The 20986-nt window shown below is 50.0% G+C and overlaps 1 protein-coding gene across 1 annotated transcript in view; it reads right to left on the minus strand.

The window, feature by feature from the left end:
* Positions 1-5181: 5181 nt before the first annotated feature.
* ANKS6 (ankyrin repeat and sterile alpha motif domain containing 6) overlaps positions 5182-20986 on the minus strand; it is a 68071-nt gene continuing 52266 nt past the window's right edge. The window contains exons 16-21 of the mRNA XM_040481799.1: positions 20793-20912; positions 20125-20322; positions 18990-19081; positions 16156-16255; positions 12937-13469; positions 5182-6611 (exon numbers count right to left, since the gene is read on the minus strand). The gene's annotated coding sequence lies outside the window, so the exon portion shown is untranslated. The remainder of the gene's footprint in view (positions 6612-12936; positions 13470-16155; positions 16256-18989; positions 19082-20124; positions 20323-20792; positions 20913-20986) is intronic.

Below are 20986 nucleotides of genomic sequence, written 5' to 3' on the forward strand. Positions count from 1 at the left end.
GTATGGCCTGGCCCGGCCCGCCGCCCCGCGCCAAGCTCTCCCCGCGGCGCCCGCGCAATGGCGCCGGTCCCGGCCCCGGCCCCGGCTCCGGCTTGGGCTCCGGCTCCTGCTCGGCTCAGAACGGCCGCGGCGGCGGCGGCAGCGGCGGCGCCCGTGACGGATCAATCACGCCGGGAAGGGGTGGGAGCGAGCGGAGTGCGGGAGGCGGGGAGCGAGAGAGCAAACGCGGAGAGGGGGGCCGGCGTCTTCGCGCGCGCCTCTCTCCGGCGCGGCCACCGCGAACCAGGCCGCCTCCGCCCGCCCCCGTGCGCGCTCTGAGCCGCTCTCCCGCCGGGAGCCGCTCCGCGGCAGCCCCTGGAGCCTGGCCGGGGGAGGGCGGGCGGCAGGAAACGCGGGAGGCGAAGGCGAAGCTGCTCCGCGGCGGCTCGGGCCGCCTCCGGGGACGGGGACGGGCCGTGCGCGCCGGGGGAGGGGGAGGCGCTGGCGCAGGGGCGGCCGCGGGGAGGGCCGCCTTTCCTGCACACGCACACACGCGCCCCCGGCCCTCCGCCGCGCGGGCGGCCGATGTCCGCGCACCGCGGGGGACCCGGGCGCCCGGGGCACGGGGGTTGGGGGAACGTGGACTGCGTGCTGGTACGCGCAGTGGCCGCCGCCGCTCCGCCGAGCGCTTCCTGCACGGTGGTTTGGGACTGCTGCTCGGAGGTCTGACGGGGAAGGTCTGGGCTGACTGCGCGCCACGGAGGCGTCCTAGAGGCACCTGAAGCCTTGTGCTCTTCTGTTCCGCGCGGGTGTCTGGGGAGGCCCTAACCGAGCCCGAAGGGGCGGCCAAAGATGCCACCGGCGCTCGAACATCCCTTGGTGCTAAGGTATCCGGCGCTTATGGCCTTGACTGAGAGTCCCCCACTTTCCCCACCAGACTGAGAAGCCGTCCCCTGCCAACCTCAGAAGAGACTAGGGTCCACACCTTGCGGGTGCTACCGCCCCCTCCAGGCATTTGACCTCCCCGCGTCCCCACTCCCAAAGGGCTCCGCCCAGCAACATTCCTCCGGGTGGGATCACCGCCCAGAGCAGATCCGTGCTCCCCTGGACTTGGCCCTCTCGGCTGGGTTGCCCTGGCTAACCTTACGCAAAGAAGTCCTGTGATCTGACCTAGCCCCTCCATCCTTGAAGAATAGGAATCGTAGGTCATTAAAATATAAAATCCCAAGGGGTGATTAATGAGGGGAGACAGTAGGACATCAAATAAGAAAACATCCTTGTGCTTGAACCAACCATTGTGGACCATATCGACGACCTTGTAACAAGGTTGGCAGTTTAACCTTCACTGAACATTTCCTACATGCCTTATAATGTAATCCTCACAACAGCTCAATGAACTAAGTACTGTATTTATCATCCTCACTTTACAGGTGAATACACCGAGGCTCAGAGAGGTTCCAGCTTGTCCAAGTACACAGAGCTACCAAGGTAGGACCGGACCCCAGAGCAGGAGCTCTGTGCATAGTGCAGTGGGAGCCAGGATAGGGAACAACTTCCCCTATGGGAGGGGCGCTGCCCTGACTTTTGATTGTTCTGAACCTCCGTTCTCTTAGGTATGTGGTGAAGGAGTTGGACCAGATGATGTCCACAGCCTTGCTCTTCTGGAGTGAGGTAGGGACAGCCCTGAATCACAGGCTAGATTATCAGGAAGTATGAGGACAGAGAGGAGCGGCTGAGCCCAACTCCTCGAGAGTACTCTGGACAGCTCTGGGGAACCCAGGCCAAGTTCTCTCTGTCCCAACTCCTCTTTCTAGACTTCTGCAGACACCGCTCCTGAGCTGCACATAGCTGGAGGGTTTGCGTGAGCAGAGTTCACCAGAGCATCTCCACAAACAAAACCAAAAACGGTCCAGATGACAGGTAATCTCGCTTAGCTGGTGTCTCACTTGACAGGACAGATATCCTCCTGGTCATAGGTTCCAGGCATCTGCCCTTCCTCAACTTCTCAGTTCAGGTCTCTGAAGGAGCATTTTCCTGTTTTCCCTTAGTCATTTGTGTTTTCCTTGTAAGCCATGCCAATATGGATTATCCACTGACACCTACATCTGGGAATAAGTTGAAAGCTGGGATAACTTTGCTTGACATTTACTAAGTGGTTGAAGGCCCTGCCCAGCAACCTGCCTTTCAGCCCCCTCTGTCTCCACTTATGGGGTGGCCTGGCCCCAAGACATGTGGCTAGGACCAGCCCTGACCTGAAGATCACCAGCTTCAACACTCTCCGTCGGCCTGGCTCCAGGCCAGGTTCTGATCTCATGCTTACTTTTAAGGCCTGGGCATCCCTCTGGTTCCCAGATCCTACCCTGGCCTGTGTTTCAGTTTGGATAACTGGATTCCTGGCATGCTTCCTAGGTCTGAGTTTCTGCCTCGGTCACCAGCCTTGAGTCAATATCCCCCTACAGCTGGAGTCCAGTCTCTTGCTTTATAATAATCATTCATTCCTTCAACAAATGGTTTACAGCATCTACTATGTGCTGGGCAGTGTCCTAGGAGCTGAGGAGGCAAGAATAAACAAGCCAAACTAAAATCCCCGCTCTCATAAAATTTACATTCTAGTGGAGAGAGAGAGAGAAATAATAAACAGAAATAGTAAGGAGATATCTTAGCATGTCAGCTTGTGAGAAGTGCTTTGGAGAACAAATAAAGCAGGAAAGAGGGTTGAAACTGACAGAGTGGGGCTACAATTTGAAATAGGGGGTCACAGAAGGACATACTGAGGTGACTCTTCGGCAAAGACCTCAAAGAGGTAAGTAAGCAAGACATGCAAAGAGTGTTCCAGGTGGAGGAACAGCAAGGCCAGAGGCTCTGAGACAGGAGTGTGCCTGGCATGTTCAAGGAACAGTCAGGAAGCTGGTGTGTCTGGAGCAGAGTGAGCAAAGGGAAAAGTGGCAGTACCCAAGGTCAAAGACAGGCCGGGATCAGGTAGGACCGATTGCACCTGATGAACTGGGGAACCACTGAGGGTATTGAGGGGAACAGTGACACGATCCGATGTATTTGAACAGGATCAATCTGGCTGCAGAGTGAAGAATCATTGACAAACGAGGGAAGGTGAAAAAGGTGGAAGCAGGGAGATCAGCTAGGAGGCTGATAATAAGCCACATATAGTGGCAGGAACCAGGGCGCAAACAGAAGCCGTTAGGTTAATGTTCTTCTCATTATATTCTTAAAATGTTTTAATGTTTATTCATTTTTGAGAGACAGAGAGAGACAGAGCATGAGCGGGGGAGGGGCAGAGAGAGAGGGAGACACAGAATTGGAAGCAGTTTCCAGGCTCCGAGCTGTCGGCAGAGCCTGACGCGGGGCTCAAACCCACAAACAGTGAGATCATGACCTGAGCCAAAGTCGGACGCTCAACCGACTGAGCCACCCAGGTGCCCTTGTTCTTCTCATTATTAATGGAATAATATGCATCAGCAGATGCCAAGTCCTAGGACTGTGGGAAACACTGATTTACAGGCTCATCTACCTTACAAGGGACTCAGTAAAGACTTAAGAAAGCGTCAGCCCAGGTCTGTGTGGCTTAAATTCTCATCTTAGCAATACTTTCTCCCACGCCCTCTCCCTACACACAAGAACCAGAAGCCAGTCTCCAAACCCTGGCTTAGAGGCTGGGGCTGCTTTGAAAGATGATGCCCATTCTCTTTCAGAGGATGTTGGGGACTCCAGGGTCCATCTGGCTGTCTTTGAGCAGGATCCCGACCCTGGGAGGATAACCAGGCTTCCCCCTGCTGTCTGTCCTTTTTCCAGGCAGGGCTGGACACCCCTTGCCACGCCGGTGCCAGCGGCAGGGATCTGCCATGTGGCAGCTGTCTCCTCCCAGGGACTGGCTCCAGTTTCCGACACCCTGTTCCCAATCGATCCCATCATCCATGTCTGCCTCTGCTCTTGCTCCAACAGCAGGGAGTTCTTCTTGTACTTTTTTCTTCAAACAAAACCAAAAACCCCCCAAAACCATAAGCCATCTTACAAACACCTCTCATGTATTTCTTCTCTTTCCCCCACGTATTTCCTATTCGTGTTTACATTGAAGTGCTTCTTTCAACCAAGTAGCTCAGCTGGTTTTTTTGTTTAAATACATTGTTTGTTTGCAGTTCTTTTTTTTTCATGGATAAGTTATGAATGATGGCTCCAAAAAAGATTAGCTGAATGAATCTAAGTCGCTTTTCTCTTCTCACAAGGCATGTTTTTTAAACCGTAAAATTGGGTTTCAGGCATCAAATGTGGTCTGGTGACACAGTTCGAGTAATAATAATAGCTGCCATTTATTAAACACCTACCTACTCTGTGCCAGACACCTTGGTATGCATCATCTTAATCTTCACAACTGTCTGAAAAATAGGTGTTAGGATCCCAGTTTCACAAATTACAAGACTGAAGTCCAGATGGATTAAATACCATGCTTAATGATACTTGGCAGAGACAGTGACAGAGCCCAAACCCGGTCTGTCTGACCCCAAACTCCTGCACATTTCTCTACTCCACATGCCTCTCCTTGAAGATGCCCTTCTATGACTGAGAAGTTAATAGTCTTAAAGAACTAAAGAACGCCCCTGAGGCTCAACACCAGGAAAATGTAAAATGACTTGGCCAGGGTCCCTCACCAAAACAGAGATGAAACTGGCCCTCCCCCTGAGGTGTCAGGGGAGAGCATCTGGCCTGGGGAGAGTCTATGACTAAACCCTTCTGGAGTTGAGGCCGAACCTGGGGTCGACCAGAAGAGCCCGGAGCCACTCCTTCCACCCGTGTTCTTTGTCGGTTTGACAACAGAGGAAGGACGGACATATCGGCTTGTTCCATATAGGCTGGACAAGCCCCGAGCAGACGTAGGCAGGCAGTTTAGTCATAACTGAGCATCTCCAAAAGGACACAGACTGGCGAGGGGGCCAAAAGCCCCCCTCATTTACAGGTTTCACAAACAATAAGATCCTTTACAAAGGGGGTTATCAATGAACAAGAGGTACAGTTTAGGAACAGAACCTTGGCCAGACGGGAAAGTTTCTGGTCTAACCACTCATCAAACTTTAGGAAGCAGGTAGTCCTGGGCTCAAAGTCTGGCTTACCAGTCATTAGTGGTGCCACCTTGGGGGAGTCACTCACTCTCCTGACCTTCAGTTTCCTTGTCTGTGAAGTGAGAATAAACAATTCCTCTTTCACAGCAAGTTTATTGTGAAGATTAAATAATTACAACAGCGAATGTACTTCGAGTACTCACGTGTGCCAGGCGCTGTTCTGAGCACTTTTCATATCATTAACTCCCTTAGTAAGATAATGCGTACGTGCATGTAAGGTACTTAACACAGTACTTAGCTCTTGTTAGGCATGCAACTAATAACAATTATAGTAATAATACCAGCAGATCAGTGGCAAGATCAGTGCTTCCTGAGGCTCCCATGCTGTTATTCGGTCGATGGCGGTTGTGTGCTCCACCAAAGTCAGCCTTGCTGTGGCATTCACTCTGGATCCCAGTCTGCTGCTGGAGTCTCTCCTTCATCCATGGTGTCCTTCACCAAAGACAGCTCACAAGTAATGCTGCGTACCACCCCCAACCAAGTCACCTCTTCCTCAGAGGGATGTCTCCCGGTTCCTCAACTTTCCCTGGCCACTAGTCTGCTCATGGTTTTCTTCGAGTGATGTCCAGAACTGACCACAAGCCCTCCATATGGACCAAGAAGCACACAGAATAACAGGAGCATCCCTCTGCGTTCAGGCCTCTGGGCTGCTGTCCTTGCAGTCTGGGGCCACCCGCATTTTGCCGGCAGCCACATCACACTCTGGTCCTCTAAGAGCCCCAGGTTTGCTCTCTGTGGACTTGCTGTTGTGCTGTTTCAGATGACCAGCAAGCCAGATCTCCCTGAGCCTGCTGACCAGCAGTTTAACGCAGGGGCCTGTGAACAGGGCCAAAACATTTCACTCGTGATTATGTCCCCACGTTCCAGACTGTTAAGGGCATCCAGATTAGTAGCCACGATTACGGGTGAGTGTGGCTGGGCTGGTTGGTGGTGAACCCACATCCACGCCTAGGGACCATCCATCCCTCTCTTCTCTGTGTGACCACACAGCATTTGTAAAACCAGGACTTCTAGAAAGCCACTGAGGGTCAACACCCAAACTCCATGTTGCCGACCTTACCCTTTTAGCCTCTCAGGACTCCCAGACTCGGTTGTGTCCCCCGCTCTCTGCACTCCCTTTCACTCATCTCCCAAAGGATGCGTAGTTGCTCTGCCTGGATCCCGTCCACAGTTTCCCGCCCTGCCCTCACAGGCACTCCGTGGGCTCACTGAATGCACCTAGGTGCTCCCTGAAATTCTCCTCGTCTCTCCTTTCCCTTGTAATTCTGCTCGCCCCGCTATTTCTGTTTGCTGGTCATTCTCCACCAATACGTCTGGTGTGCCTCTGTCATAGGCCCAGAGGTGAGAAAGTTCTTCATTCCTTTCTTCATCTGCTCATACCCGCTCCAAGTGCACTGCGGGAAGCCTCTTGAGTGGACTGTGACTCATTCTGGCATTGGGTGGCTGCGTGTTCCTGCAGGCTCCTCCGTTCTAGACCTCTACTCCCAGTTTCTGTGTCCCGAACTGGGGGGTGGGGAGAGGGGGGTTCATTGTATCAAACCACAACATACAGGCAGAAAGTGCACAAATCTTAATTCACAGGTCAGTCAGTTTTCATGAAGTGAACACGCCCATATAAACAGCACCAAGAACCAGAACATGACCAGCACCCAGAAGCCCCCGTTGGGTCCCTGCCAGTCACTATCCTCCCTCAGGGTAACCGGCATCCTGACTGCTAACCCTGAAGATTGGTCTGGGCCTTTTCTTGGTCTTGGTACAAAATGGAATCACTGCCTGTGTCCTCTTTTGTGTCTGGCTTCTCTCACTCAACGTTGCGTTTGTGAGATTTATCCATATTGTTGTGTGTGATTGTGGGTCTTTTATTCTCATGGCCTTGTGGCCTTAGCCCTTCACAATCTGACTTGATCACGTGGATCCGTGTGGGGCCCCTTGGTTTTGTCTCCACCCGCCCCCAGCTGGGCCGGTTGCAAGTCTCACCTGTATCCCTACCTCTGGTCTCACCCTTCAACCTACCCTGCATTTACCCTGCCAGACAAACCTCTCCGACACTTGGCTCCAATCATGTCCTCACAGCTCAAAACATTCTATGGCTCCCTGTCATCTATGGGGCACTAACTCCCAAGACTGGGGTTATAGGCTACTGACAATCTGGCTTCAGTGGTCCCAGCTTCGCACCCGCTCTATCTCCCCATGCCTTCTAACTACTCAGGACGTATTAGCAGGTCCATAATCATGCCTGCCCTTTTCTGCCTCCGTAACTTTTGCTTGTGCTATTCCTTCAACCTGAATGTTCTTCCCACTCTTCCTCCCATTGGTGAAATCCTTCACGACTGAGATCAGATGTCACGTCCCTGTGATGCCTCCTCTAGTCACCCAGCAGAAGTAATTGCTACCTTCTCCCAGCTCCCATGGTGAGGCTTGGCTCATGCTGAGAGGTATCACTTATCACTTCTTTAAAAGTTAATTACCACATTTCACCCATTCTGAGACCCACATTTGTATTCGTCTCTAGCATCAGGATGCACCTTGCCATTGATGGCATCTTATAATTGGCAGTATTTTTTTCCTTTCTCAGTGATACATAAAATAATGGTGTCTTAGATTCGATGAAATGCAGTTTTTCATTTATCTCAGCACATTCTAGAAAGAGTCTCTGACACCACACTGTGTCGTATAGTTAGTCCACCTCTCTGCGTCCTCTCTTCCACATGTGAGACCATAGGCACACACAAGCACACAATCTGGGTTTGTTGAATGAATAGGTGTGCATTTTTCATTATTACCTGAACGCCTTCTACATGGGTTTCTACAATGGGGAGAGGGGGTGCCGTGGGAAAGTCCCCTCCATGTGGCTCTTCATGAGGTTCGTCACAAAGGGCAGAGGATTACCCTTTCCTTCCAGGGTACGGAGGGCCAGGTGACAGTGGGGGAGTCTCACTTCCCTGGGACTGGCACAGCTTGGAGGGGGAAGGCTACATATGATTAATTTAATGCCAAATCCTTAATCAGCAAAGCAAGCTTCAATTATGACATCCTTCCTATCGGGTAAATATGATTTGCTTTTCAAGGATCTTATTTATGGCCTGGTTTTCAGGAGCGCGCTGAGACAGGAAGCTGTACATCCTATCCTGCCAATCTTGCTCCAAGCTTTAAATAACAACAGTGAGCCTTTTCATTTGCCTTTTCCTAACAAAATCAGTTATTCCCTCTGCCCTATCCCCCAATCCAGCTCTATAGTATATTAAATAGCAAAGGACACAGGTAGGCCGGCATCTGACTTTAGTGACATTTCGGTTACTCTTTGCCCTTTCCTTAACATTCCAGCTGTTCAAATTCCATAGCTGATTTTAGTAAACTCCAGCATGTTCTATCATTTTCCACGTGCTTCTAAAATTTGGAAATACAGTGTACGTCATCAGATGCTTTGGGATGATCGACTCGCTGTGATTAATGGTACCGTATCTTCCTGGTATTACACCATCTTGCACAAGGAAGTATAAGATCTTCTGACTCCAGATGGACCTGTGCCTATGTTTGAAAGACTGGTTTGGGGGATGCCTGGGTGGCTCAGTCAGTTAAGCATCTGACTTGGGCCCAGGTCATTATCTCACAGTTCATGAGTTCAAGCCCCACATCGCGCTCTCTGCCATCAGCAAAGAGCCTGCTTCGGATCCTGTCCCCCTCTCTCTCTGCCCCTCCCTCACTCACACTCTCTCTCTCAAAAATAAATAAACACTTAAAATAAATAAATAAATAAAAGACTGGTTTGGAAGGAACTCTGCGCCTAGGTTCATCAGGGATCCTGAACAGGCTAACAGCTTTATAGGATTTGCTCCAGTTTTAGATCAGCTTGATGAAGAATTCACTATATGTATCAGGTGTTGCTTTCTGTTGGATGGTTTTCTTGGGTATTTCAAGGGCATGGAGATTGCCAGGCCGATGAGCATGATAAAGTTCAATTGCATGGCCATCTGGACTTCCTTTGGGGAGTTTTTTTGATTGATATCTTTATTTTGTCAGGATCTTGGAAAGCACTTAATTCTTTTATACGATGTTCATTATCTTTTAGCAAATTAGATGCCTCTGGGAATTTTCTAAATTCCATCTTCTCCTTTAAAAGATGGATACAGGGGCGCCTGGGTGGCGCAGTCGGTTAAGCGTCCGACTTCAGCCAGGTCACGATCTCGCGCTCCGTGAGTTCGAGCCCCGCGTCGGGCTCTGGGCTGATGGCTCAGAGCCTGGAGCCTGTTTCCGATTCTGTGTCTCCCTCTCTCTCTGCCCCTTGCCCGTTCATGCTCTGTCTCTCTCTGTCCCAAAAATAAATAAACGTTGAAAAAAAAAATTTAAAAGATGGATACAATCAGTTGCAATGTGAAAGAAACAAATAAAAAGTTTCTTGCTGTCAAGAGCAGTGACCTCTGGCTAACAGGACCGAGAGAGAGAAGTAATGGAAGGGGAAAAAGAGATTTATTTTTCACCTTCTATCCTTCTGTACTGTTCGATTTTTTTTTGTTGTTTACTATGAGCATATATTTCTTTTATTAAAGAAAAAAAAAAAGCTTCCTGTACCACTTTGCTCTCTGTTTTATTATTGCTTTTGGTTCTATTTTTCTCCCTCTTATATTTTCATTTTGAGACGTTCAGCTCACTGACTGAATGATGGATGACTCAGTTCATTAAAAAAAAAAATCCCAACAACAAAACAACAAAAAGATTGAAGAAAAACCCCACTACATTTGGTTTCTACTGTTTACTATCACTTTTCCTTTTCAATTTTCTTTTTATTTATGCTTTGATTTTTTCAATATTAGGGTTAATCTTATATTAGAAACAAAGTAAAACCCTTCAGTCTCTAAAACATAAACTTATCTGGGGAGAGTTAGGGACCCTGTGGAGAATCTGGGGATCCCCTTGGCAGAGGAAAGCACAGACACACAGCTTCAGAGATTGTACCCCCAGAATATCTCTTCAATACAATCCAGGGCACAATGTCCTTTCTATATATTATCTCATTAATTGGTCTCAATAATTCTGTAAGGCATTCTTATGCCCATTTTACAGAAGATAAAATGGAGTCTTAGGCTGAATGTCAAGCGAGCACAGAAGTGACAAACTTTGGGGTTATAATTCTGGATTTAAGAGGCCAACCTGTCTTTTCTAGCACACCATAGTTTAAGGTTAAGTGAACTGTTGATTTTCTAGCTTCTCCTATTGTTTCTGTTCCCTTTGTTAAAAGTGGATACCTGATGCCTCATTGCTTGTTTCTTTTAGCAAGATCCCCCGTGGCTTGCATGTTCTTCTATCTTATGCTGGTATGAGTCTCCAAGGGAGTCAGTTTGATTTATTGTCACCTTGGAGGTCCTCAAGAAACACCCCAGAAGGGTCATAGGACCTGGAGTTCAATGTTTCTCACTTCAGCACCCCTGTCGCGTAATGACGCAGACCCTAAGAGCAAGGAAAGGAGGTGGGGTGCAGGGAAGAGAAACAGAGGGAACCCAAGAAGGAGACATGGGGACTGCATTTTGTTCCCAGTGTGCTGGCACTTGGGAAGCTCCTTGGCCTCAGCTTCCTTCTTTTAAAATAGCGTGAATGATGATCATGGGTAATTTTAACAACTCCAAGAGCGTGCTGGGCTTTTACCAGGGGCTGCGCTCTGAGTTTGGCACTTTATAACTAGAAAAGGGCAGTGCTGGGATTCTAAGCTGGGTCTGAAAGCCTCCAGGGCCCTCTCCCCTATTACCCTATGCTCTACTACCCCCACTATGATACCCCAACAGGTCCATTCTCCTGAAATGGCTGGCAGGAAGATCAAAGGGACGGGAAAGGAGAAACGCACACCCTTCCAAATATCTTTTCTCTCTTTTTGTGAAAATTATTTCTTGCCAAAGTCTACATTTTTAATGTTCACGAAAATGATATTATGATCAATAAAAAATTAATGTTCTGTGTCTATTCTTAGGCATTTATTTGTCTCCCAATCCACAATGATAACATGAACTGACTTTGGAAGAAATATCGCTCATTTGGGGGGCATTTCCTCCCTACCTCACGTAACCAGAGTGTTACTAGGGCTTGCTGCTGTTACAGTATCTCTGTATACATGTGTTTGGGGGATTTAGCCAAGACAGAGCAGGACCAGTGTCCCTCATTGTGGAGATCTGATCAGCTTCCGTACTGGCCGCTTCCGGTCCCGACAGGCCAACCATCCCAGCTCTGTACCGCTGTGCACACGATACCCTCCGCCTGGAAACCTTTTCCCTCTAACTCTAAACCACGTCCAGTTTTCAGAGCCCACATTAAATTCCACCTCCTCCATGAAGTCTTCCCTGGTCACTCTTCCAAGGAAACAAGCCCTCTGCCTTCTGAGCGCTCAGCCCCTGCCTCCCACCGAGCACGTCCAACCTCCTCGCACCATCACTGCCAGTGCTCAAGACCCCTCGCCCACCAGGCTGCAGCTGTCTTTCTCTGCCTCCTCTTCAGCCCCACCCAGGGCCTGGCAAGTAGTAGGTCCTCGGAGGGCGTCTGTTGAATTGCACTGATGATGCCCAAGACTCATCTTCACTTTTTCCTGCTCGGCTCTCAGAATCCTCCTGGTCAGATTCATTGTCACTCCTTCTGGCCCTCCGTGTACCCTGTTCTCATTCTGTCCCCTCACTATTCACTTGACACTGCATGTTTTGGTAATCCATTGCTGCCATCACAAACCACTCCGAGATTCTGTGGCTTAAAATAGCAACCGTTTTGCTTATGACTATTATCTGAGCTGGGCTCAGCTGGGCAGTTCTGCTGGTCTTGCTGGTTGGTCACTCATGTGGCTGCATTCAGTTGGCAGGTTGGCCGTAGGCTGGGCTCAGCTGGGGACGCTGGCACATTTGGGATTCTCTGTCTTTCCAGTTAGTCTTGGAGACTCTCCCTTTCCACATGGCCTCTGTGCACAGTCTCTCCATGAGGCTTCCCCAGGAGGGTAGCCAGGTTTTTAGGTGTCAGCTCAGGACTCTGATGGGAAAAAGCAGAAACCCCAGGCTCTCTTATGGTTTAGGCCCAGAACAGGCACAATGTCACCTCCATCACATTTCATGGGGCAGCAAGTCACAGACCTAGCCCAGACTCAAGGGGAGAGGACTTCAAACCATCATAGACACCGAGAGACATAGTTCACTGGGGCCACCTACCCGTCGGTGTTCCCTGCCACCACTGCACACATCAGGGCTGTTTGACCTGTTTGACTCTGTGCCTGTCCTGTTCCCATGAGTGCAGCCCTGGAGGGCAGGGGCTGTGTCCCCAGGGCCTGCACAGTGCCTGGCACAGAGTGAAGAACTTAGTAGAACTTAGTAGAAATTCCCCAAACGGGGTCAGGAAACCTGGGCTCTGGATGAGTTGCCACAGCAAGACCGTGGGTATCCCTGACCCTCTCCAGACCTCAGTTTCTCCATCTATACCAAGAGAGGTTAAACAGATCTTTAAGATCTTTTGAGTGTAGCTGACATTCCGTAATTCCAGTGGGCACGGTACTGGCCATGGGCCACATGTCACATCTGGCTGTTCCCTGGACAGGCCGTTTTTAGGCCTCTGCTCTTCACACGTTATGCTTTCTGCCTGGACAATCATATTCTTTTCCCGCTCATCTTTTCAAGGCATAATGTACATTTTTAACCTCATTTGCAGAAGTTGAGTTAACGACTTCCTCGGCTCAAGACACATTCATCATTCATTCATTCCATGCAACGCCCTTCTGCTTTGTTTTCTGCTTCATCCTTGGTCCCCATTCCTCCCCCACCCCCCAGCATGGTCACCCCTTCAATGTGCTTACACGTCACATGTTACCTACCCTTGTACAATATCCGTCCCTCTGGCAATGGGTGGCCACGCCCCCTCCACCTCTCCGTTTTCACAAACACTGTAGACAGACATTCTTAGACATCTCTCCTTGTGCACCTGCAGGGGAGTGGCTCTAAAGTGCATACCTAGGATTTGGGACTGCGCGGATCCTGGGATGTGAATCAGTCTAACCAGGCAACAGAATCAGCTTGAGTGTTTAAAACACAGGGACTTGCATGCAGGGAATTGGTTACTCGGAGAATGGAAAGGCTGAGAAGCTACATGGGGACAGTGAAGCAGCCAGAAATTAGCAACAGTGGAGAAGTGCTACAGGAGGACCAGAGAGGGGAGGGGTTATCTGGTAAATCTGGAGTCATAACTCACCAGTCCTGGTCCCTTGGAAGGAGGCACAGCTGCTGCTTGGAGATGCCACCTGCGGCTGAGGAGAGGACGAGAGATACCCTGGTTTCTCCCTTCTGTCCTCCAACTTCCTGTCAGTGCCTCTTAGTGGAGCCAGCTGACAAGGAACCTGGAAAACACCGCCTGCAGGGACCAGAGCCACTCAATACAGAGCAACGCAGCAGCAGAGGACAAGGAACACGTATCTCAGGGCACACAGCCTGGGGCCGGCTCCGCAGTGGGCACATACCCAATGTCACGAAAACCTGCCAGACTACTCTCCAGATGGCTGTGCCGCTTCACACAGCCCACATCCTTAACAACACTTAGCATTATCCAACTTTCTCATTTTTTAAATTGATGGGTAAGAAATTGAATCTTGCTGTTGTAGTTTGGGTTTTTCTCAATGACCGGTGAGGTTGAGCATCTCTGCATATATTTATACGAGTTTCTGCTTCTGTGAAATGGCTTCTTCCTGGTTTGCAAATAGTTCCTGTATAAATCTAGCTCTTAGCCCCTTGTGAGCCTCTGGTCAGATTTAGGCATTGAAAACATCTCTTCCCTCTGTATCAGCTTTGTGACCTTCATTTAAAAAGAAATCTTTAACCTGGGTGGCTCAGTCAGTTAAGCATCTAACTCTTGGCTTCGGCTCACGTCATAATCTCACAGTTTGTGAGTTCGAGCCCCCCGTTTGGCTCTGTGCTGACAGTGTGGAGTCTGCTTGGGATTCTCTCTCTGTCCCTCTCTCTTTCTCTGCCCTTCTCCCATTCGTTCTATCTCTCTCTTAAAAATAAATAAATGAACTTAAAAGAAATTTTTAAAGAAATCTTTAGGGGCGCATGCGTGGCTCAGTTGGTTAAGCGTCCAGCTTCAGCTCAGGTCATGATCTTTCAGTTTGTGAGTTTGAGCCCCACGTTGGGCTCTGTGCTGACAGGTCAGAGCTTGGAGCCTGCTTCAGATTCTGTGTCTCCCTCTCTCTCTCTGCACCCCACCCCCCACTCCGGTTGTGCTCTGTCCTCCCACCCCTCTCAAAAATAAACATTAAAAAAAATTTTAATGAAATCTTCAGTTGTTTTTTTTTTTTTTCAACGTTTATTTATTTTTGGGACAGAGAGAGACAGAGCTCGAACGGGGGAGGGGCAGAGAGAGAGGGAGACACAGAATCGGAAACAGGCTCCAGGCTCTGAGCCATCAGCCCAGAGCCTGACGCGGGGCTCGAACTCACGGACTGCGAGATCGTGACCTGGCTGAAGTCGGACGCTTAACCGACTGTGCCACCCAGGCGCCCCATGAAATCTTCAGTTTTGATGTAGTTAAACCTACAATTTGCCAGTGCTATCACCGTGGGTGGGTCATGTCCCCTGGCTGTGCTGTGCTGTAATTCTCTAAGTGTGCAACTGCAGAGAGAGGGCAAGAAGCTTGGTCTTTTCTCCAGGTTCCCTCCATGGCCCAGTTTTGAGCTATTGTCTCAGGGAGATGTTCTCTGCTCTGTTTCCAGGCTGCGTATTCATCGCTAAAGAAACCTTTGTTTTCTGGGTGTCAGCTTCCCAGAGAACATACTAGACATTGTCTTCACAAACACCACCACAGTTGCAAATAGCAAGGCAGAATATGAAGGAAAGACACATGCAACAAAATTGGTTTCCAAACCAGGCCCCTGTCAGGAAACTGTAAGGAAAGGAAGTAAATAGAAAATTGAAAGTTGGCATTTCTCAGTTCTCACTTTTCTCAGGTGCCGTGTCTCGAGGAAATATATGCATCTCAAGTTCATTTCCATTCCCCTCATTTCATCAAAGTATTCAGAAAGCTGTATATGGTTGCGAGGAGACAGAAGGAGCTTTGGATACATGTCGGACAGACCCCACTCCAGCATGTGGCCACTTTGAGGTTTCCCGTAAGTCACCCCACTGCTTTGAGCTCAGTTTCCCCCAACGTGGAAAATGACGTTTACCATGGATACCTGTCCAAAGAAGCTTTAGAGAGTGGAAATGAAGTGTTTGCATTTTTTATAGATCTTTCTTTAGTAATAGAGATTTTTTTTTAAGTTTATTTATTTATTTTGAGAGAGAGAGTGCACAGGAGGGACAAAGAGACAGGAGAGAAAGAGAGAGAGAGGGAGAGAAAGAGAGAGAGAGGGAGAGAGAGAGAGAGAGAGAGAGAGAGAATCCCAAGCGGGCTCTGCGCTGCCAGTACAGAGCTCGATGTGGGACTCGAACTCACGAATGAATCAGGAGATCATGACCTGAGCTGAAATCAAGAGTCAGATGCTTAACCGACTGAGCCATCCAGGTGCCCCTGCAATTATAGATTTTTAAAGCACCTACTGTGTGCTAGGCACTAAGGTTTCTTTTTTTCATTTAATTTTCCCAGCCATCACAGGAAGAGAAATTTAGTACCCCCATCTTACAGATGGCAAGGCTGAGAGTCAGGGGTGCAGAGAGGTTAAGTCAGTTCCCAGGCTTAAACAACTAGGATCGCTATGCCCTTGCCCTTAGCTGGACTGGAAACTGTCGGAGGAGGTCACCGAGGGGACGTGACCGCTGGTTGACCTGGGAGCTGGACCCCAACACGAGAGGCTCCCCGTCCCTCCGCTGTCCTTGCACTGCGGGTTCCTCTTGCCTTCCCTGCTCCCAGGGGCTGCCCCCAGGACATGGCCTTGGGATAGCAAGGTGGTGTTAAGACCATCTGGATGTATACATGACTTAACCCAGTTAAGGCCTCTGAATAAACTTTTAAGAGGTGGTGGGTGGGTGTGGAGATCTACTCGTCTTGCGGCGTCCAAGACAAGCCTCTTATGTAAGTTCTCTTGCTTATCAAACCTGCCACCTACCCATCTGGAGGGGTCTGCCTCTTCCTCTTCCTTCCTTCCTCTCCCTGCCCTCCACATACAGGGCCCATTTCAGATCACACCTGGGAAGCTGCCAAAGAGCCTGCAAAACAACAGAAACATGGAGCTGTCTGGGATGGGGGCTTTGGCTCTTCCATCAGACATTTCTCAAGTTCTTTCAGGCCAAAAAGTTAACTCCTGGGAAATATGAAAGAGCCACAGTCCCCCTCTTCCTGCCCTGGGAACCCAAATGCAGATGGTGCAGCCCAGAGCTTCCCTCCCCTCCCCCGGCTCAGGCACTCTTGTAGCCCTGGCAGCCCCAGGGATCCCCTGCTGAGACTTGGGGGCTCCCTTGAGATGACAGTGAGGTGGTTCCTATGGCTCCGAGCAAGCGGGAAAAGGGTGGGAAGACTTCGCCTACCCCAAGGGACAGAAGGTGAATGACAGCCCCTAGGAGTGCAGCTTCTCATTAATACAGCGGGATCCAGAAAAACCAAGGCCATCCCCGGGAGTGAGGTTTTTCCCTCAGGCCTGTGGGGCCAGAAGATGTCCCAGGTCCCCAGCCCCTGCTCCACTGCCGGGAGATGACGCTACCTGTGACCTGGTGGGCCGACACAGGACAGAGGGGCTTGAGGGAAGAACCTGGGGGTCTGAAGGTGAGGCAGGGTGACTTGGGGTAAACACAGCTATAGGCATGCTCTGTGTCATTGCTACCTCTGGGTGTCACCTGCCAGCTTAGGCTAAGGGTCCTGGGGCTATGACTGGGGACAGTGGTCTCAGATGTCCCTTGCTCCTTGAGGCTGGATAGCGACTATTTCCAGCCAAGCCCCATTCATGGGGAATTCCCAGGACCCAGCCAGCAAGGAGCTGAAGGGCCAATGCTGATGCTTCTCAACTTGGGTCCATGCCAGCTGTTGAACAAAGTATCAGGCTGGCTCGAGGAGCAGTGGGTCTTCTTTCCTTTCTTAAAAAGTGATTAGCAAGTCACAGAATGTCAGAGCCGGAAGGGACCTGAGAGGTGGTCACGTGGGATCTGCCTCACGGTGCACCTGGGAAAACAGGCTCAGAGAAAGCCAGTCTACACAGCAGCAGCCACCCTGGGTACATTTCCAGCAGAGAATGATTCTCAGCTCAAATGATTCCTGGCACAAGTCCCCCCTCCCCGCCATGAAAAAAAACCTTCGTCCCCAGACCTCTGCTGAATTTGGAGCCGCCAACGAAAGCTGGGTAGTCCTCTAGATTTTGAAAACTCAAAGGCATCACCCTCTTGTTTTTAAAATTTCACCCTGATTCACTTGGGCTCATGTGGTCTACAAAAATCTTGTTGTTCCCAACAAAGAAACAATGGCTTCCTGAGTCGAATCCCTGGGAGGTGCAGGACTCAAGAAACGCTCTGCTTCTCATCTTGCAGAGCCCATGGGGAACCAGAGAAATCCCCAGTCTCATGTTTCCCAGGGAGCAACATGACAATGCTGGAGCAAATACCAAAGGAAGCAGCGATTGGCGAAGAGGAAAAAACGCTGACTTTATCATTGAGACACTTAGATGCAAGTTTCAGTTTTGTCACTGACTTGCTGTGTGACCTTGGGCAGGCACCATCCCATTCTGGGCCTGTTTTATCTCTCATAATTTGGAGGGGAGGTGAGATCCTCTCTAAGCACCCTTCCAGGGTCAGCTCTGCCTGGGGTTCCAGCCCCCCCCCCCCAAATGCTGTCATCTCCAGCCTTCCCTCCGTGCTTGCAAAGCCTAGGAGGGGTGGGAAAGCATCTCCCAGCATCTTTTCTTTCCGTTTAAGTTCAGATTTACTAAGTGACTTTTCCACATTTTTTCTTTTTTTTGGAAGTGACAGCTAATGGATAAGGAGTTCCTTAGGTGCTTTGTCTGGATCTGACCAGGGAAATCAGCAGAAAGACAGTATCTAGATTGCTCCAGGCTGACATTACTGCTACAGGATGATGTTAATTCTGCTGTTTACAGAAATAAGTCCAGTGTGAGTCGAGGCTTTTTGGTGTTTAAAACCAGATGGTATTTCCTGCCTTGATCAGCCTCGGAGCTTTGGTTCCCATGACAACCCCTAAGTTCCACCTACTGCAACTTCCCCGTTCTCCAAGCTGCTTCCTCTTCCACCATTGTGCCAGGGTCCCTGGAGAATAAAGCCAGTAAGCGGCATGTGCATGGCACTTTACAGTTTACAACACACTCCAGTACTTATGGTCTCGTTTACTCCTTGCCAGGGCCTTGCCAGACAGCATTTGCTTTTCTCTCCATTTTACAGACAGGAAAACCAAGGCCTCAGAGATGAGCTCATCTGTCTTCTCAGCCCACAGACGTGTCAGCAGGACTCAAACCCAGGCTTTATGGCTTTGAAACTCATGTGGGGTCTGCTTCGCCAGGATGGATATGAATGCCCTGGCCTGCAGACTTTCTACTTGCTTAGGGTTTCTAAGGGGTGAATCCTATACCTATATTGGGTCGAGATCAAGTTGTGGCATCTCTAGGCAAGTTAACTTCTCTGTGCCTCATTTTCCTCATCTGTGAAATGGAGTAGTAATAATGATACTTCCGGATGGCTGAGGGGATTCAATTCGTATGTGTGTAAAAGCACAATCAGGGGTGCCTGGGTGGCTCAGTCGGTTGAGCGACCGACTTCAGCTCAGGTCATGATCTCACGGTTTGTGAGTTCGAGCCCCACGTCGGGCTCTGGGCTGACAGCTCAGAGCCTGGAGCCTGCTTTGGATTCTGTGTCTTCCTCTCTCTCTCTGCCCCTCCCCCACTCATGCTGTCTCAGAAATAAACATTAAAAAAAATTTTTTTAAAAAAGCACAATCAGCGCTTACTGGATTCAGTAGGTGTGAGAAGCCTGGGTTCTACTCTAAACATCATGTGACCTTGGGCGGATCATTTTGCTTGTTGGAGCCAGTTTCCCTCTCTGTGTAAAAGATGACAGCGTCTCAGCGTTCATGCAAATGTTGTGCATGAAATTAATGCATGGAAGGGTACTTGGAGAGCGCCCTCTCTCACACTACAGCATGTGCACACATCCCCTGGGGGGCCTTGTGAAGATCAGGTTTGGGCTCAGTAATGTGGGGCACACCTGAATTTCTCCCCAGCATCCAAAGGATGTCAAGACTACTGGTCCAAGGACCAGACTTTGAGTAGCAAGGCTGTAGCTTCCAAGAAAACACCATCCAAGTGTTACTACCAGTCAACCATACAGACAGCCATGGCCATAGGCCTCCAGTTATAAGCCCAAAAACTCAGGAAGTTTGGAGAGTTCACTGGGAGCATCAGCAGGAGCCCATCTGGAGAGTTTTCCAAGGTGGGAGATTTCCATCAGGAGAAGGACTCCCCAGGCCCCCCAGGCCCAGGGCTCTGTTTCCTGGAACCCCCCAGAACTCTGGTGAAAGCTATACCCAATCTTAGGGCTCTCAATAGAGGATGTAAAACTGTAAATGTGTCACATCTTGCACATCAGAATATACTCATTGATAATGACTTATACAGTTCTTTAAAAAGAAAAATAAACTTAAATTAAAAAAGGCAAGGTGACCTAGGAATGCTAAGTGATCCACGTACAAGCACACGGTAGAACGTGGATCAAAGTAGAGCTATTACACAGGTCTAAAGAACACAGTCTGCACCTTGTGCTTTTGTGTCCAATTCTTTGTTCTGTATTCTTCCTTATGTAATTGCAGATTGTAAACTCAATTATGTGCACTAAGTTCACTGCTTGGCAATAAACAAATGTTTTCCATTCATGCCTGCAATTCATTTGGTTGGGTGCATCCCAGGCCCTTGTTGCAGGTCCCTAAGCCAGCTCCTCTGACAGCTAACCGCTCAGGGTACGTTCATGTGGCAGGAGCACAATATTCCTCGCACTGTGGCTGCTGCAAGGCTCCCCGCACCCTGACCCCCAAGGAACAGAAAGAAAGATGAACACTTACAAGTGGCTGCTGCCCCTTGAGCACTCACCCTGTGCCAGGCACTGTGCTGAGCACTTGACTTGGAACAGCTCAGTTAATCCCCACAGTGCCCTGAGAGCCAGGATTTTTATCACCCCTCGTGGATCATAAACTCCGCGAAGGCGGCGACTTTGCTTTGCCCCCCTCAGTGCATCCCCGGTGCCTGTGACGGTGTTCCATCAGTGTCTGCCGAGGGAGCGTGTCAGCTCTCATTCCAACAAGGAGGAAACAGAGCTTTGCTTACCTAAGACTCCCACCACCCACACTACCCCCCCCCATCCCCCACCCCAGCCTGTGGCCCCAGCTGCCCTGGGGGGGCATTCTCTCAGAGGATTCTGACTCAGGTTCTTAATCACTGTCCCTTGTGAGAAGTTACTAAAATCAGTTTGCCCTGAGGTCACCTCACAGATGAAGCCAACCTACAGAAGCGGCAGTGACAGTGCTGACATCCTTCTTCCTGGCTGAGGTTCCCCTCCACACACACAAGGCCTCCCCCATTTATAAAGTCCCTGCTCGCAGTCTGGGAGCAGACTCTGAGTGGAGATTAGCCTGTGGCGTGTGGTCTAGGGGCTGTCTTGGGAGGACCCCTGGTGGCAGGGCAGGTGCATGTGGGACTGGGCAGAGGGAGGTTGGGGCGCAGGGCTGGTGGGTGCTGCAGTGGGATAAGTGGGAGCTCACGGGCCTGGGTCCCTCGGAGGCATCAACTCAACAGCTGAAGAAGTCCTTCATCCAGTGGGTGTCCATGCCAACGCAGAAGGGCTTCTGAAAACACCCATCTGCGACTCAAAGGGAGTGTTTCTGATTGTGAGGAAAGTAGAGACAATTATTCATTCAACTGAAAGAGCTGTGAGCACGTGAAGCAGAGAAGCTCT

The sequence above is a fragment of the Herpailurus yagouaroundi genome, unplaced genomic scaffold (assembly GCF_014898765.1).
Source record: "Herpailurus yagouaroundi ecotype Mexico unplaced genomic scaffold, PumYag 160, whole genome shotgun sequence".
NCBI lineage: Eukaryota > Metazoa > Chordata > Mammalia > Carnivora > Felidae > Herpailurus > Herpailurus yagouaroundi.